Source organism: Mustela erminea, chromosome 1 (genome assembly GCF_009829155.1).
Source record: "Mustela erminea isolate mMusErm1 chromosome 1, mMusErm1.Pri, whole genome shotgun sequence".
In the NCBI taxonomy this organism is placed as follows: Eukaryota; Metazoa; Chordata; class Mammalia; order Carnivora; family Mustelidae; genus Mustela; species Mustela erminea.
Window position 1 is genome coordinate 211,874,251 of NC_045614.1, and position 15,729 is coordinate 211,889,979.

General features: G+C 47.1%; 1 protein-coding gene across 2 annotated transcripts in view; it reads right to left on the minus strand.

Moving 5' to 3' along the window:
* The window catches only part of CLDN14 (claudin 14), a 59,930-nt gene extending 47,965 nt beyond the window's left edge, over positions 1-11,965 (minus strand). For both annotated transcript variants that reach the window (XM_032354708.1, XM_032354713.1), the window contains exon 1: positions 11,676-11,965. The gene's annotated coding sequence lies outside the window, so the exon portion shown is untranslated. The remainder of the gene's footprint in view (positions 1-11,675) is intronic.
* Positions 11,966-15,729: the final 3,764 nt, after the last annotated feature.

Here is a 15,729-nt window from a genome sequence, read left to right on the forward strand (position 1 = left end):
CCCCGTCTAGAATAATTGGACTTTATTGCCTTCCTTCCATGCATGAACTGAGGTTCCCTGGAGAAGCAAAACAGATTCAGACTTTGTTGCTTTAATATTTCCACGTAGATCAGCTGCTGTATTCATGGAGCGGCTTTGGCCAGATGGCCAGCCAGCCTTGTAGTGACATTTCCCATTTCCCGTCCATTACTCACCAATGGAAAATAATGTGATGTGAATTCCCCATTTTGGGTAATATGTGGTTATAGGCTTGTTGTACCTGCACTAAAGATAAATGACTTATCATGCAATAATTTCTTAACTCTCTAGGGAGAAAATAGGAGAAACAACAGTTCACCATGTTTGGCAGGAAAAGGAACCATCAATGTTAAGGTATTCACCAGGACAGCTAAATTTAATTTCCTAATTTTTTTTTTCATATTGCTTATTTTCTGTTACTTAGAGAGAAAGAAAAGCTTGATTTTGCTGTTTAAGATAATTAAGCTCAGGTTTGAGAAGGGGTCATCACCAGGATGTCCTTTTTCTAAACCCCAGTACGGTGCAGAGCTGGGGTGACAAAAATTAATGGAAAAAATTCCAATTGGATCATCCAGACTGACTCATTGAATTCTTGTTCAAAGTCGCGTTAGAATTTTTACTTTAAAAAAATATTAGTTATGGGCGCCTGGGTGGCTCAGTGGTTTAAGCCGCTGCCTTCGGCTCAGGTCATGATCTCAGGGTCCTGGGATCTAGGCCCGCATCGGGCTCTCTGCTCAGCAGGGAGCCTGCTTCCCTCTCTCTCTCTCTGCCTGCCTCTCTACTTGTGATCTCTCTCTGTCAAATAAATAAATAAAATCTTAAAAAAAAATATATTAGTTATCACTCCTCGACGTTTGACACAACGTTGTCATCCTTGGTTTTCAACCTCTCTGTTTGATTCGCCCTTGAAGTTAATTTTTTAAACTAACACTCCCTTTAATTACCGTTAAAGATGAGCAAGTAGTAAGGATAACATTAAGAATAAAGTATGCACAATCAAAGCTAACGTTTCTTCAATCCTTAACATGTGCTCGGCAGTGTGGCCAGAGTTTGCCCACTTAAGTCATGTCGTCGAGCCTGCTGTCCTTTGGGACAGGTACTGTTATCACCCTCCGTTTCTGGGCAGGACAGGTGAGACTGGAGAGGAGCACGAGCCTGCCCACGTCCCACAGTCTGGGTGGGATTTGAACTCACATATCTGATTTTAAGCTTTTAACTTCTGTGCACTGGGGAAGCCAAAGTGGTAGGCCACCCTTCTTTCTGGAACATTCCAATTTTCCCCTGGTTTCTACTTCCTGGTTTCTGCTCTTCCTGCTGGGCTGCGGGTCCCTTTCTGACTGATTCTCACAGGAGGGCAGAGCTAAGGAGCCAGGCTGGGGTCCTTTCCCCATGAGTCAATTCCAAGGAATGTGGGTCCCTTGAACCATCCCATTTATAGAAGGGGCGTCTGTCCCTGTCTTGAAGACGGGTGACTCACCGGGCTCTCGTCTGGCTGCTGGCAAATCAGTTTTGCTCAATGAAATAATCTACAGGTTGGAGGCAGCAGAAGGCTCTGGAAGCTGCAGAAGTTTCTGGAAATGACTTCCTCCTTCCTCCGCTCCTCCATCCCTACCACAGGCAGAGTCTGTTACGGGGTGAGCTGCAACCTTGCCAGGGCACTCCATCCACCAAGCCCAAGGAGAATGCGAGTCAGGCTGTACCTGACAACATTTAGCAACAGAACTCAAACAAAGAAGGTCACCTGCCCGCCAGTTTACCCCGTTAGTAACTCAAGCCTTTTATAAACTCATTTGTATTCATCCAGACGGCTGTTTTGGCTAGAAAGAAATGCCTCCTCCTCACTAGAATTACAAATAATTTGAGCAGAAAGCTACAGGCAAGACATATTAATCATGTTTGAAAGGATGCATCTTTTCATACAAAGGGTTTGCTTCAACTAAGGGGGAAAAAAAAAGACCAAAAAACTTTCCCTGATCTGTACCTATATTTACTGGCGGTTTTAACAAAGAGAAAACGCACAGCTTGCTTTCTTTCTTTATCTCATTCCCACATCCCCCGCAGGTGAGAAATCCAATCCTTATCCCATTGATGAGCCCTTTTGATCAGTCTGCCTCAGTAACTTGTATGGGGTTCGGAGGAATGACCTACTATGGAAATTTTTCTATAATATTTTCTTTTATCCCTTATTTGTACTCGTTAGTCTAAAAAGACAGTCTTACCCAACAAATGAAATAAGTGTATTAAGGAATTAAGGAAATGCCTATACTGCTAACATATAGTTTGTATGTTTTGTTAACGTCATGTCTGGATGCCAGCTACATCTGTCCCTCTCCGAGGATCGTGCAAAACAGATGCCCGAGTGAGCCACGCGTGGGAGGTAGATTTTAATAGGATGATTAAAAGGGTTAGCATTTCCATGATTGGTTTATGCTTCACCCTCCACTTCTGTTAAAGATTAAATCTTCACATCAGGCTGTAGCTCAAAGGCAGGTTTGGGAGGGGTGTGGAGTATTTTCTTTCTTTAAAAAAAAAAACCAACAAAACAACAAAACCTCCCAGATAGAGTTAAGTTTATTTTTAACAGGAACAGAAGCACGGTGGGAAGCCGGTTTGCAGATTCCATTTCCTTCACAGACCTGCTCTGCAAACAAAAAAAGCTGCCTTGAGTCTCCTTAGGGGAAAAGTGTGCTGGGGGGTGCTCTGGGGCAGCTCCCCGCTGTGCAGGGGCCCCGGCTGCAGGCCGCTCTTCACCGAGGCCGCCTTCTGTCTGCCCTCAACTTTGTGCAGTGGTTTCTCCTGAGGTGTCCCCTTGCCCCAGCTCAAGCAAGCCCACCACCCTTTACTGAGCACCTGTTACATGCCCGACTTGGAGCGTGGGTGCCGGGTGGGTGAATAAACACAGACACTGACCCCGTCTTCACAGAGATCGTCTGGTAGAAGAGGGGGGGTTAGAGTAATGAGGGAAGATGAAGAGTTGATAGAGATGTAAACGAGGGGCAGCTGGGTGCCTCCCTCGGTTGAGTGACTGACTCTTGGTTTTGGCTTGGGTGGTGACGTGGAGGTCGCGGGATGAGCCCCCTGGTCAGCCCCTCGTGCAGAGTCTGTTTGAGATTCGTCCCCTCTCCCTCAGCCTCTCCCCCTGCTCACACGTGCACTCTCTCTCTCTCAAATAAAGCAAATATAAATAAATAAATAACATCTTTAAAAAGAAACAAGACCTAGGTGAAGTGCAAGGAATAACAGGACACGTGCGTTGATCACAGAGACAGTGCGGCGAAGGACGAATGCAGGCAGAGGCAGGGGGCAGAGAGGGCTGCCTGGGCAGGGGCAGGGCTGATAGGGCTGTGCAGGCGAGCAGCGGGAAAGGGGGAGGTAATTCAAACAGTGGGAGGACTGGGAGGATCCTTGCGTTTTAGAAGCACCTGGTAGAGCAAGGTGCCGGCGGCAAGGAGGCGTCCCGGCGGAGGGAGGCCAGAACCAAATCTTCCAATAGCCCCAATAAAGAAACAAGGGCTTACATCTCTATAGACAAACAGAAAGATCTCCAAGACAGACTGTTGACCAAGAAAACAAGATGTGAAACAAATAACATTTTTTAAAAACCACTAAAAACAATATATATTTATGTGTGTACACATATATATTTTAGGGATATATGTGTGTGTGTGTGTGTGTGTGTGTGTGTGTTTCTGTAAATGTGTTTTTAAAGGTCTCTATTATATATATTTCCCAAACCAGTAATAGTCTCTAGGAGGGACAGAAGGGTGTTAATTGGGGGTGTGGGACAGGGTGGCCTCCAGTTTTTTTCCTGTAATGTTGACTTTTTTTTTAAATTAAGGAGAATATAGTCTGTATTAGCTATGTAACCAATAATCTGTTTACTTTTTTAAAGATTTTATTTATTTATTTGATAGACAGAAATCACAGGTGGGCAGAGAGGCAGGCAGAGAGAGAGGAGGAAGCAGGCTCCCTGCTGAGCAGAGAGCCGGATGCGGGGCTTGATCCCAGGACCCTGGGATCTGACCTTAGCCAAAGGCAGAGGCTTTAACCCTCTGAGTCACCCAGGTGCCCGTTTACTTTTCATAACGTACGCACTGAAGAATATTACATTGTCTGACCACGTCTAGGTTTGGGATTTCCAAGTTAAATGCATTCTGGAGAAACGGAATTCCTGGTCCATAAAACCTCAAGTTCACCAGGTCTAATTCCGTTATTTTACAAATGAGGAGATGTGGGTTTCTCATGGCCTTTTTGTTTAGAGTTATAGGAAGAAGTTCGTAAAATAGCTCATGGAGAAGTCATTGTTGCCTTTGGGTTTTCCAGGTAGCTATGAAAACTACATTGCAATGCGTTTTTTCTTTTTCTTTTTCTTTTTTTTAAATTCATTTGCCCAACCACAGAAGGCATTTCCTCTGCAGAGAGGATGCTCTGGTACCATGCTGAGCACCTCACACTAGCAGTGGGACCAGGAGCCAAGTTCTGCCCAGTAGCCGCCACGTGACCTTGACTGAAGCCAACCTCAGCGTCCCCATCCTACCCCTGGGGCACTTCCGAGCCCTCAGGAAATATTTTTACTTCACAACAAAGGGAGGTGCTGGCTTTCAAAGATGTGCTCCAAACATTTTCCTAGAGCAAGTCTCTAACCTCGTCTCACAAGATCTCGGATACAAAAGCTTGTTTGGTGGAGTTGAGGAACAGGAGGATAGTAGGGGCTTCTCTGGGGAATATGGCGCGCGCGAGAAATCCGTATTTCGACTAAAGAAAATATTTAACTTATGATCGGAAATATATTTGCAGAGAAATTAAAAAAAAGTAAGTTTTCCCCCTCCCTTAAATATTCACAGCTGGCTCTCCGACCATATAAAGTTACTGTGCTACCAAATGACTCAACTTGCAACATCTGTATTGGTGACTGACATCATGTATTAAAGGCTATCTAACTCTGCGAGTCACGACACCCCTGTTTGATTGAGGTTTATTTTACTAGCACCAAGAGACTCACACATTTAACATCTGTGGTGCTGCTCCTGAAATTCCAAGCCGTAAAACAAGGAAATTCAGCATGGTCTGAAATTCCAGAGCAGAGCGCAGCAACCAACTGTACAGAAAATACATTCGGGGCAGAGTGGGGGGTGGGGTGGGCGCGCTGGTCGGAAATCGAGCAAGGCTTAGCTCAGGCGGGACTGCACATCTGGCCACATCTCCCCCACACCCCACACCAGCAGGCAGGAGCACGTGCCTGCCGCCTCCGTGCTCTGTTCTCACCATGCCACCCTCGGCAAGTGTGGGAAGGAGGAACCGGGGGGCGTCGGAGTCCGGCTGAACAGCGAAAGATGAGGACAGTCAGCCTGGGGAAGGGTCTGTCCTGATGCCACGCTGTTGGGAGGGGTCCAGGGCTGCTCCCCTCTCAGTACCGGACTGTAGAGACGGGGCACTAGCCGCTTGACGCCCTGTGTTGTGGCTGTGTTTTCAGAGGCTCACGGTTTGTAACTGTGGGTTTACCTTTGTATTGAGCTTGGGAAAGAGTTAAGCAAAGGTGAGCTCCACTGGTCTCTGGGCTAGCACAGTACCTTTACTTTTTATTTTTTAAGATTTTATTTATTTATTAGAGAGAAAGAGAGACAGAGAAACAGCATGAGTGCTGGGAGGGGCAGAGGAAGAAGGAGACGCAGACTCCCTGCTGAGCAGGGAGCCCAATGCGGGGCTGGATCGCAGGACCCTGAGATCCTGTCCTGAGCCAAAGTCAGATGCTTCACCGAGTGAACAACCCAGGCGGCCCACAGAGCCTTTAAAAATGATGGCTACCTGTATGTTGGGCCAACGTGGGAAAATGCTGACGGTCAGACTAAGCCAGAGACGAAGAACAGACAGGGGTCTGGGCAGCAACAATGTAATGGTAATAATTTGGCAAGACCTGATGTACACATGCAGCCCAGGGCTTGAGCCAAACACAGAAAAGCAGCAATAGTTCAGTTCACTGGGGTGAAAGGATTCTTTTAAAGAACAAAGTCTATGAATGGAAATGGAAACTTTTTTATTACATGAATGGAAGTTATGCTAATGGAAATTAATCGTTTTAAAGACATAATCCCTGCTTTTTAGGAATCCTAGAGTCCTAGGGGAGGTGTGGAGGCTCCATACGAAAAAAAAACCCTACAAGGTCAATGCTGAAGAGTTATGGGAAAAGCGCAGGACAAGCCCCACGGGAGCTGGAGAAAGATCAGGACTTCAAAGCTCTTTGACAAGTACAGGATGATAAAAACACATGGCTTCCGGAGAGCTCAGGGCTCCCCATCTTCGGGGGGCTGATACCCAGAGGTCCTTCAGGTCCCTCTTTCGTGCGAATACACAGTGTGCTTTGGATGCAAACATACTGGAGAGACGAGGGTGGCTGAGTCCCCACGGCCCTCTCCCATCACGGTGACACACAGACTCCTTCGCAGCCCGACTCCCGACACCCCACAGCAGGAGCACGTGCCCTGCCTCCGCTTACCGCCCAGCTCTGGGTTCTCATTCACGTGACAGCCCAGGTCATCGCCCGCCGCCAGCCCTTGCATGTTAATACCATGACACAACTTGAGCTGACCCGGCTGCGTCTTTCCCAGCCACGACCGGAGGAAACGGAATCGCCTTTCCCTCTAAGGAAGGCAGAATCGAACCCTCCCAAACCAGCAAGAGTGGCAGCCGCCCCTGCTCTTACCATTATAGACACGGGAGTGTGATTCATGTAGGATGAAAAGGAGTCATGAAACAACAAGTTTTGTCCAAAAATGGGGCAGTGGCTCATTAAATTGTAGAACATCCATCGGGTGGAAAATCACCTATTTATTTTAAAAAATGATTTTTAGAAGATTTTTATTTATTTATTTGACAGAGAGAGAGACCACAAGTAGGCAGAGAGGCAGGCAGAGAGAGAGGAGGAAGCAGGCTCCCCGCTGAGCAGAGAGCCCGATGCGGGGCTTGATCCCAGGACCCTGAGATCATGACCTGAGCCAAAGGCAGAGGCTTCAGCCCACTGAGCCACCCAGGCGCCCTTAAAAAATGATTTTTTAAGGACTATGCAGTAAGGGGAAAAAACACATGATATGAAATTAAGTGAGAAAAGGTACTATATACAAATTATAATTATAAATATGAAAAAATATTTTAAAGACTGTAAAGGAATATGAGTATAGATATATGTATATAATATACATCTAAGTATAAATGCATGGAAGGGGCACCTGGGTAGCTCACTTGGTTAAGCATCTGCCTTAGACTCAGGTCATGATCCCGGGGTCCTGGAATCGAGCCTCACATAGGACTCCTTGCTCAGCGGGGAGCCTGCTTCTCTCTCTGTCTGCCATTCCCCCTGCTTGTGCTCTCTTTCCGTCAAATTAATAAATAAGGTCTTTAAAAAATAAATACATGGGTAATCGCAAGTTTTACTGCAGAAGGGAATAAACAGGTCCCCTGATAGAGAACAGGAGGGCTCATGGAGATTCTGTGAGAGCAAGTGGCTTAGCTGATTTTCAGGAGTGGTGAGTTTATGGGGGACTTTCTCTATTGCCCAGAATTTCGGTGACATCTTACATAATGTGTAATTGAAAGTTAATGTATTGTGGTTTTCTGGCAGACACATTCCAGAGTTTGAATGGGCATACTAAGCTGGGTAGTTGCATGGGGTACGCTTACAGTTAACCCACCCCGGTGGCCTGCCTGGAGGTGGAGGCAGGATGGCACGAAAGGGGCCACACATGTCCTCCCTCCTCCTGGAGAATGGAAATCCATCCTCATTCTCTCTTCTCTAAGTATTTTCCAAAGGACAGGGGAAAACAGCATGGCTGTGCTGTTCTGAGCTTGGGGTCTGCATTTATGCAGACAGAAAACAAATTCTCAGAAAATCTTGGTAGAGCTTGCAAGTCCAGCTGTGGCCACATTTGTACAGAGGTAGTAGGATGGGGACGGGGCCGAGGGGGCTGCCTGTCTCAGGAGCCCGTGCTTCAGGCTCTCCCGGCTTCATATTTGCAGCCTTCCTTCCACTAGCTCTACCTCTATCTCCAGGGTTCAGTGGGGACTTGCCGCCTTCTGAGGACCTGGCCAGGGGAGGCCAGTGTCAGCAGCGGGGAATTGAGGACAAGGGTCAAGGCCAGGTGGTCTCTCGTCTAACCATCCTCAGGGCGTGCCAGTTCTCTGCTAGTATCAGGAAATCAACTTACATAAACTGGACTCATTTAAAAAAAACAAAAAAAAACCTTCACTGCATTCCATTTTAGTGTTGTGTCCTTGGCATTGACCTTGTGTGTACAGAAGCAGCTCAATGAAGAGTGTTCCCAAATCACGGATGAAACTGTTAGAAGATGCTCCTTGTTATTTTGTTTGATGTCATTTGTCTAATAAGACTCCACGGGACAAATTATTTTTGCAATCTAGTACAGTCGAAGTTCATATTTCCTAAAGACAACTTTTTAGTTTTTTGGGTTGTTATTAAGTTTTTGCTTTGGCAGCCAGAAAACTCGCCGTCACATCTCATGTCCAGTCACGTTAACCACATCAGTGTGTGTTTCTGGCGTATTTGCCCCCTTCATCCTATCTCCCACCCTCCTACATGGTAAAAAAAAAAAAAAATATATATATATATATATATATATATATATATATATATATATATTTTTTATTCAACAGGCTTCCAATTCTATCGTAAGCTGCCTTAAATTCTTTTTAGGTGTAGACAGTGTATAAATAAGGCCACACAGTACCATATCTTGAGGAAGCGGATCATAGGCAGACGTTCAGTTTTATATCTTAAGGAACGGTGTTCACACCGCTTAAGCAAAAGCAAATCCACAGCCAGGACAAATCCAGAACACTGGGCTTTCTATCAGACAACTGGATCGGACAGTTCAAAAGTCAAAACGATACCAAAAAGTCTAGGAGATTGTTCTAGATTAAAAGAGATAAGGAGACTCAACAACCTACATAGGTTGACCTTTAATTGGATCTTGGTTCAAGGAAAAATAAAACAAAACTCTAGCTGTAAAAGAGATTTTGATGCAAATGGAAAAATTCGAACGGCAACTAGATGATAGGTGATGTTCAAATGAAGTTAATTTTAATAGGTCTAACAATGCTACTGTGGCTATACAGGAAAATGTCCTTCGGAGAATGAAATATTTAATGTGAAGTTTCATGATTGTTTACAGTTTACTTTTAAATGGATAAGCAAAACAACATGAAACATACACGTGTGTACACACATATATACATGCAAAGAGGGAGCAAACAGGGCAGAATATCAATAGCACCGCGCTGGAGGCTGAAAATAGCCCCGTCACATCCCTCCCAGTTCCAGTCATCAAACGAACATGCTTCCAACTCGTGCCTGACTCGTGAAGCTATGACCCAGCTTCTAACCATGGAATCAGAGCCACACATCTTATGTCGACTCACTCCATACTGTTGGCTAGAGAGTCTCTCTTGCGCCTCACGTCAGTTTAAGGGATACTGAGAATGAGCTTCAAATCATTTACTTGAATCTTTTAAGAACAGTTAATGAGCACCTACTATGTTCCAGGCACTGTGCTAGACAAGAACTTACATCAGTGAATAAATTAGACAAGGGTCTTGCATTCATGGTGTCTAAGGTCTAGTGGGAGATGCAAATAATAAAACAGGCAAACAAACAATATGTGTGTGTTTATACCTGTATATATAAATACACCTCAGTACAAATTGATTTGTTCTCAAAAGGAAATAAACAGAGTCCTGTTGGGGTGCCTGGGTGGTTCAGTGGGTTAAGCCTCTGCCTTCAGCTCAGGTCATGGTCTCAGCGTCCTGGAATCGAGTCCCACATTGGGCTCTCTGCTTGGCAGGGAGTCTGCTTCCTCCTCTCTCTCTCTGACTGCCTCTCTGCCTACTTGTGATCTCTCTCTGTCAAATAAATAAATAACATCTTAAACACAACAACAACAAAAAACAGAGACCCATTGACTAGTGGTGGACACTGGACAGCATCGCCCTCTGAAATCGCATCCCTACTCTGACGAGAACGAGGGGGGCGCAGAGGTTGAGGAGAGTCTCTGAGGAAGAACGGGGCTCCTAGACGAGGGAAGGAGGGAATCAGTGCGGTGAGAGCTGAAGAGAATACTAAGTCCAGAACCACAGGAAGCAGGTCAGGAGGAGTTGGAGGAGAATGACTGAAGATGTGCCTCAGGTAACCTTGGGTCTGACCTTGTCAGTGACAAACAGCTCTGCATTATTCTAAGTGGAGAGGAGGCCACTGAATAATTCCAAGATGTGCATGGACATGATGTGATTTAGGTCTTAAAACACCATCCTGCAGCAAGTCGATTACACGTAGGCAAGAGTGGGAGCTATTGCTGCCGTTTGAGTGAGTCATTTTTTCCTTAAGTAGGACAGTGACCGTGGAGTAGGAGAGAAGTGGATGGAATTGACAAGTTTGGCTAATGGGTTGGATGCTAAGGTTGAGAAAGGAAGAAATTTCTGGTTTAAGCAAATGGTAGTACCAAATGGGGAGAGAGGAATAGCCTGAAGTGAACAGTCTGGTATAGAAAACACTGAAGTCAAGAGTTTAGACAGAGCTTTCCATCTTCTGAAGAATAACCTCCTCCCTTACTTGGTGAGGGTTCACCATGTATCAAACTCTGCACATTCACCTTGACCATATTTTTTTCAATGATGATGATTTGAAAGGTCTCGCAATAAAAGTCCCAAGTATGAGAAAACTACTGAAAAGGTGTGTGTGTGTGTGTGTGTGTAAACATAAGAGCCAAATAACAAAAGGATGGAAATCATAACACCCTAGTCCTACTTCTGAAATAAGTAACAATGATTGCAACCAAAAAACTTGGCTCTGAGCTTCCTAGCAGCCAAAGCAAAAAGGGGAAGGCGAGTTTTATGGAGTTCATTGTCTCATAACAGGAAGCATGCTGGTTTATGTGGAGAAATAAAACTGTTCTTATTCTCTACTTTGAAAGCCTTTTTTTCACTACATAACTTCTCTAAAGGCCAGTGATCAATAAGGCAAAAAATTCTGTCAATGAAAATTTAACACAAAATACAAAACCCTTCCATATAAACTTGCAAAAAGCCCAAATATCTGGGAGAATGGGCCATCAGGGGCACTGCTCAAGGGCATAGGTCTTTTTCTTTCTTTCTTTTGTTTCTAGTAGTGTCATTGTAGCAGCTGTCTTGGTATCCACGGACCTAATTACATTTTTTGTCCTAGGATGTACATCTCTTTTGTGATTCTTTCTGTGTGTGTAGCTGTGTGTGTGTGTGTGTGTGTGTGCGCGCGTGCTATGTGGAAATTGGTTGCAGACCTTCTAAGACGTTGTAATAAACCTCACACACTCCCACATTCCCTCCCCTTGGTTGGAAAATTCTGACTTCACTTGCCCTGGGAAAACAAGCCTCACGCAACAGAGCTGCCAGACCTCCTTCATGTCACAATGAAAATACTCATGAATTCCTTTGTTTCTGTCCCCTGATCAGCTGAGCCGCCCGCGGCAGACTGCCAGGGAGCGCCCTTCCTCCTGGGGACCGGGGGTGCTGCAAACCCTCAGGGCTAGCCTGAACCAGACTACTCAAAAGTAAGGCGTTGGAAGCATCCTAGAGGGGCCTGGGATGGCCACGCCCAGGGGCAACCCCGAACTCACCGGTGCTGGGCGGCTTCGCACCCGCTCATGACCGCGCAGGGGTCGGTAGCTGGAGCGCGGCGGCGCCCCTCGCGGTCCCGGGAGGCGGGGAGCAGGGTGAGCCCCGGAGAGCCGCCGGCGCTGGGGCCCGAGCGGTCCGCGGGTGGCCCCGAGAGCGAAGCGCGCGGCGAGCGATGAATAATTGACGCGCGGAGTGGAATTACGGCTGTGGGTGCCCACGCCGCCCGCCCGCAGCCCGCCCGCAGCCCGCAGCCGCCCCTGCCGCTACCCGGGGGAGCGCTGCCTCCTTCAGAACCGGCTCCCCTGCCAGCACGCTCACAGGCAGTGCCTTCTGGCTGGGAATACATTTGCATTCTCCGTTTCAGGTTCCAACGTGTGCGCATAAAACAGGATTAATTAGCACAACCTGGCGAGGTTCCCCTCCTGCCTGGCAGCAGGAGTGTGAAAACCCCAGCGGGCTGCGGCCCACCCCAGATCCCGAGGGCGGGCGGAGGGACCCGTCTGCTGGGGCTGGGGCTGGGGCTGGGGCTGGGGCTGGGGCTGGGGCTCTCGTCTGGGGCGGAAGGAACACCCGTTTCCACCGAGGCGCTAAGAGACCCACCAGCTGCTCTTCCGGTCTCTGCCCTTTACCATGCTTCCCCCCCCCCCCCAACAGACATTTATTGAGCATTTGTTACGTGCCAGCTCTGTGTAAGAGGGAGGAAGGGAGGATGCAGCAGTGAAAAAACCAAGTCCCTGCTTTCCTGGAGCCTCCGTTTGCGTGGGGGGTGGGGCGGGAAAACAATAAAGAAATAACAGTGGATGGGAATGATCTGAATAATTACCCGTTAAAGAATGTTGGAGGAGTCATTCAAGATAATCAAGAGATGCGGTTCTGTCTAGCAATTCTTGGATTTTTTTTTACAGTAATTTAGTAAATATTATTATTTGATGATGACATTTACCAAGCACTTAGCATGTGCTAGGCGCTTGAATGAGCGCTCGAGCACTTGTGCTTTATGCAGTTGTCACAGTGACCTCCCAACATGGATCTGTGGCCATTTTATAGAAGGGGAAATGGAGGCAGCGGGTTCCAAGGCCACTTAGCTAAGGAATGGTCAGGCTGGGACTTGAACTCCAAGCAGCTGGCTCCAGGACCCCATTCTGAAATGCTCAGCTATGATTTACACATTCTTATAGTTTTATATTATATATATATATAATAAATTATCTATGTATAATTTTCCCCACTTTCCCTAATGTGTGGTAAGACCAAGATGATCTAATATGCATAAAAGCTCCTTGAAAAGTAATGGGCCACCCCATTCGGTCTCCTTCTTTCTTGCCCAGCTTTCTAGTTGATTCCTAAAGCAACAAAGAGAAGGCATGACTGTAGGGACCATTTACTAGGTGAGTCGCACAAGAGTTTTCAAGCTGCCTGAAGCTGGGGGCCAGTGTCGCGGATTTGACCTGTTACTCTAAGCTGCGCCAGCGCTGGCTGCGATCCTGTAACTGGGTTTCAGTTTGGGGACCCAGTGGGCGACACCCGAGAAGACAGGAGTCACACCAGCTCCCGGCTGGTGTCAACCAGGTTTCCATTACAAGGGTGCTGCCTGCCAGTCAGGTGGGTGGTGGCACCCTCCAGGAACCGGGGTCACATACATGTCCCGCTCAGGTCCCCACCCAAGGCCCCACTTGGCTGCCATCCACCTCACTTTTCGAGGAAGTCCGTGCGAAGGACAGTGACCTTTCCATGGCGGAGGGCGCCAGGGAATCAAGGCCTTGAGCCAGAGAGAGCCAAGACTCCAAGCCACCCCACCCCATCCACAGGGAGGTCTGGCTGGATTCTGTGCACCCTCCAAATGGGACTCAGCCACGGAGACTAGAACAAAGCTCTCCAGGAACTGAGAAAGTCAGCCCTGCCCCCATGTCCCAGGCTGTTCCCTTAGGAGGATTAAGTGGGGCTGGAGCTGGGATTTGGAAGGGCAGCAAGTTCAAGGCTGGGGAGAATATGGACTGTCCTGTGCTTTAACCACAGACAGCTATTCCCTCCCCCCAGACTACACTCTCAGACCCCCAATGAGCCAAAATGAAATTTCTCTGTGTTTTATCCAAATATGCCGTGGACTTGGGAATGAACTCTTCCTCCTCCTTCCTGCTGACCTGACTGCAAATCAGCTTTTGATGGGGTTGGACAGTTTGGAGAGATGGGCAGCGATCACGCTGAAATATGATGACAGGGGCAAGACTGGAAGGACAGCCTCGAGGTAAGGCATGTGCGTCGAGCAGCCATGTGAAAACAATTAGGACAATAAATTCACTAATTGCTGAAAGTAACTTAATAGCAAAACCACAATGGTCTCTGCTAGGAATCCCAGCTACCGCAGCGGGCGCCCTATTGCGTGGTGGAGGCACTGGCTGCAGTGGTTGTGGACATCAAGCAAACTGAACTGGGTAGCTGAAAAGAAAAGGACTCTCTAGCCTCCAACCAATTCAAAGGGCCAGGGGTTTGAGGCATTTCTTAAGCCCTGGAGAGACAGGAAGGAGGCAGGGCCCCGCTCTCCTGGTATGTCTCTCTTGTTCTCCATCACCTTCTGCGCTTTCTACATTTGAGCTAGAGCCATAGGAGTTACTCAGATCTGGGAGGCTTAAGATGATTTTTAACAAGTGGTGATTCAAATGCAGTGTTTTGAGGAGTGCCGGAGTTTTAAGATTGAATGGGTAGAAATGGGGTCGTAAGCAGGTTCAGGGAGCCGTTCTGAGGTCGGGTGAAGAGCCTTCAGTCTTGAGGTCCCCAGGTCTTCGGGACTGCTTGTTATAGGTGAATCTTCATCAGAAATTAAGCATCGCATCTTGGTTTCAGGTATATAAATGCAGTATGTTTGGGGCCTGAAAGAATCCCTCTCCCGCCAGAAGATCGAAGATTACCATCAAACGTGCCACATTCAAGAGCTCACAGACAGGCACAGGACTGAAATTTCCCTAAGTAGCTGAGCTCTTTGTGCCCACATTTCTCTTAAAGTTGCCTGAATCTTCAAGGGTTTGGATCACTGAATCCTCCTTTTTTTCTCTCTCTCTCTTACATATCCAGAAAAAAATAGACCAAAAAAAATTTTTTTTAAATACATTCTTATCTGCTTTTACAGTGTGTTTGACTCTGTATCTATGGGAAGGTAAATTTCAAAAATGGAGGGTCCAGTTGATACATTATTGTGATGTTTTTTATCATTTCAATGATCAGTGCAACTATTTATTTCCAGTTAAAATGATCATGGCCTAAAACTTTGAAATTTGAACGACCAGGTTTGTTTCTGCAGGAACATCCTCAGGGGACGTCTGACCAGCCCTCCTGGGAGCCTGCGTGGAGGAGGGGCGAGATAGGGTATCCGGAACTTTCTGAGGATGCTCAGTTTTTCCACGGGGGCTTAAGTCCTCTCTCCAGCTGCAAAGCCAGCCAGGATGGTTCCCCCTGGACAGCTGCCTTAGAGGAAGCAGAGGTTATAACCTTGGACTTTTTTTTTTTAAAGATTTTATTTATTTATTTGACAGAGAGAGAGAGGGAGAGAGAGAGAGCGTGCACAAGCAGGGGGAGCGGCAGGCAGAGGGAGAGGAAGAAGCAGGTTCCTGCTGAGCAGGGGGAGCCTGGTGTGGGGCTCCATTCCAGGACCCCAGGATCATGACCTGAGCTGAAGGCAATGGCTGGACCAACCGAACCACTCAGGCACCCGGCCTTGGGCTTTTCTGAAAAGTCAGAGAGAAATAATCTTTCTGAGGCTGTCCAAACGGTGGCTGCTCTGAAGCGTGTTCTTGGATGAATCCAGAAGTCGGGAGAGCTGTGTATGGGAGTGCATTGTTTTCATTCCTCGCGGAATTACTTTTACCAGGTTGTACGTTAATCTTGTCTCACTGACCCACTTCTAAAGAATACTCCTTAAGAGGACACATTCTCGGGCCCCATGCTGGAGTCTGATTCAGCATTTCCAGAGGAGCTCGAGGAACGTGTATTTCTGCCGATTCTGAGCCGAGGCGACTTTCCCGTTCTATTGCCGTCATTACTAGGAAGAGCTGCGCTTGT